Source organism: Tupaia chinensis, unplaced genomic scaffold (genome assembly GCF_000334495.1).
Source record: "Tupaia chinensis unplaced genomic scaffold, TupChi_1.0 Scaffold000634_1, whole genome shotgun sequence".
Lineage (NCBI taxonomy): Eukaryota > Metazoa > Chordata > Mammalia > Scandentia > Tupaiidae > Tupaia > Tupaia belangeri.
Genome location: NW_006160154.1, coordinates 2,619,041 through 2,622,367, shown reverse-complemented (window position 1 = coordinate 2,622,367; position 3,327 = coordinate 2,619,041).

Here is a 3,327-nt window from a genome sequence, read left to right as displayed (position 1 = left end):
TTTCTGTCATTCGATAGCAATGACTATTCATTGAAGTATTTCCAAATATACGTGTGTCTGCGTATGTAGTGAGTAATTTGGGCTTTTAGCTCTGGCAATTATTTCCTCATTGAATATTTTTGATGATTTTACCTAATGGTCTCTGAAATTATTTTTGGAAATAATTTAGGAAAACAAAATAAAAGAGTTTCAGTGAGTCCTAAATGATGGTACCAGATAATGCGTTAGACCTTCCCTGCTCAGTTCCAAAACAATTTTGGCTAAAATAAGAATAGAAGATTCAAAAGAACCACAACAAAATTCAATCCTAGAGTCTCATGGAAAAATGTGATTCAGCAGTTCCCTGTTCCCCCAGATAGAACTTCTACTTCACACATTAGAAGGGGCACTCATAGTTAAAGACAATACGTGTTTCTACAGTAATTTTCTGATTTCATGGATTGATGAAGCATTCCTACCTTTTTTGATGGGAGATATCTATCTCTGTTTTATCTGTAGATATAAGATATAAAGAAAATAACCCTCAGTTGTCCAAGTAGTTGTTCAACTACTTAAGCACACCAGATTTATCTTTGAACAACCTACAATATTTATGCATTAAGTAGTGAAATAACCACAGATACATAGAATACAATAACTAGCTGATACTGTGATAGTGGAGAAATGCTTAAACAAATAGCTTAAGCTCAGGAGTTCTTGGGAATCAAAACCCCATGCTATGGGAAAACAGAGACATAAATGTTCCTTTATGTTGGCTTTAGCTCCCTTACTATGTAATCTAATATCCTTTCTCAAAGCCCAACAATAACTATATATTTATTTAAGCTCTTTCTGATGTGTATGAGTTATGTTGCTGATCTTTTGAGCTGGCAACAAGATGTTTAATAAAATTATGAGATTAGAAGAAATTCTAAGAGGAGATCTTATCCATCTCCTGGACTTGAAATAATACGATCTAACAAACAAGACAAAACAAACAAAAAAAATCCAGAAAAATTCAAACAATGAGTTCTTTGACATCTGAAATTTTGTTTGTTCATCTCTGAAAACCAAGCACTAAGAACATTATCTGTCCTCAAGAAATGTTTGTAGACAGAGTGATTGCCTAAAAGCTAGATGTGCTAGGAGGATGTAATTAAAATCTATGTTCTTGTTTTCCATCAAAGTATGTGACTTTTTGGTCTTCATATCTTAATCATTCTTTTCACTTAATTTTTTTTTTTTTTTTGGAGAGGTTTTTCACTATAGGGCACGTGCGCTCGCCAGACAGAGAGAGACATAGAGACAGAAAGCGAGAAATCAACCCCCAGGGGGGATGGCCACGCCGCAATCCCTTCTCCTCCATTCTCCTCTCGGGATCTTGGGCATGCACACACATGCGCCTGGCGTGAGTTTTAAGCCACCGGGTCCGGGATGTGAACCGCGGTCGACTATGTGGGAGTCCAGCGACATAGCCATTACGCTAACTGCTGGTTCCCAATTCTTTTCACTTAATTTAAATCTTCATAGGCTGGCTCTTGGTTTAATAATAAATACTTTGTCCCACCAACATATTTTTCTCCTTTTTTTGATGGAGGTTTAAAATGTCGGAGCCTCAAAATGGATGATTATTTGTTGATAATAGCAGGTATAATATCCTCAACTGTACTAGTGTGAAGTATATTCATGTTGGGGTAAATTAACTTTACAACCTAAGTGATGAATGAATGTATAAAATAAATTACAATTTAAAAAAAAGGTTTCTGAGCCTCAAACTCCCAGTTCTGAGACATATATATACATATGCATATAAATGTATGTGTGTGTGTGTGTGTGTATAAATGTGTGTGTGTGTATATATATATATATTTAATACATTTATATTTAATAGATTTTTGTGTTAAGGCATGTGTGCTAACCAGAGAGAGACACATACACAGTCAGAGGGAAAGTGAGAAATCACACCCCGGGGGAGATGACCACACTACAATCCCTTCCCCATTCTCCTCCTGGGATCTTGGGTATATACATGCATGCAGCTGGTGTGATTTTCAAGCCACCAGGTCCGGGATTCCAACTGTGGTTGGCCATATGGGAGTCCAGCAATATAACCATTATGCCATCTGCTTGCCCCTATATTTTATAGTTCTAGATTTAATATAACTGTCCTGGAAAAACATTTGTACAAGAATCCTGATCTCTCTCACCCAAGCACAAATATACAAATAAAAGCTCCATTTCTTTTTTATTTTTCTTTACAGTCAGTGTTTTCTGTGTCTTCTCAGAAATGTATTTCCTACCTATAACTCCATGAGAAAATAAGCCTCAAAGAGGTTAGTTTTTTCTGAGAATTTCAATTTTTTTATGCAGAATAGATTTCTTTTCTGTTCTTTCTTTTCTTTTCTTTTTTTTTGTATTTTAATGGAAAGCAGCTTTTTGGTACTTCTATGTCTTCAATATGCTGGATAATTTTCCTAATTTATTCTCACAGAGGTTCATTTTCCACTCTTTTTAATTATCTTCTAAGTTCTCTTACTAATTTTCTAGACTTACCCAAATTATAGAAGGCAAAATGAAAGGCAGCCATCAATTTACTAGACAAAAAAAAAAAATCATGTGAATTGTGCTCTGATTCTTACAGGCTATGTAGTACATTGTTTTATATCTTTTTACATGGACTTTTAAAATTATTGTTTCATACTACTTGTTTGTACCCTTGAATAGTCACAAAATGTAAGGGGCCATATTTTATTAAAGTGCTTCAAAGACTTAGCAAACCTCCAAAGGTCTCTATATAGTATGTCAGATATACTAAAATCGATACAGTGGGTAAATATGTAACAGGTAGGCACTTGCAAGACATTAATCACCTTGCATATTTTTTTCTCAATTGTATTGTCGGAACAGTGAGGTGCTCAGTACACTTTATTTCAGTTCCTTCTGGGGTCAGCACTGCTACCATATATTTATGCAGTTTGCTCCTTGCTTTTTGTATATCTTTAGTTCTGTCCTTGCCTTCTAAATTTTCAAGTGTAATTCTGCACCCATGGTTGCACTGAAACTCCTTTTTTTCTTTTAGGTTTTTGCCATAGGATGCATGCTCTCACCAGAGAAAGACAGAGAGACAAAGTTATAAGCCCCCTGCCCCTTCTCCTTTCGGGATTTTGGGCATGCACGCAGACGTTTGTAGTGTGATTTTTAAGCCACAGCGTCCAGGACTTGAACCATGATTGGTCATGTGGGAGTCCAGAGCCTTACCCACCTGGCCCCTGAAACTGCTTTTTTAACAGGATTGTTAATGACTTCTTTGACATTAAATGCAAGAGTTTTTCTGAGTAATATTTTAAA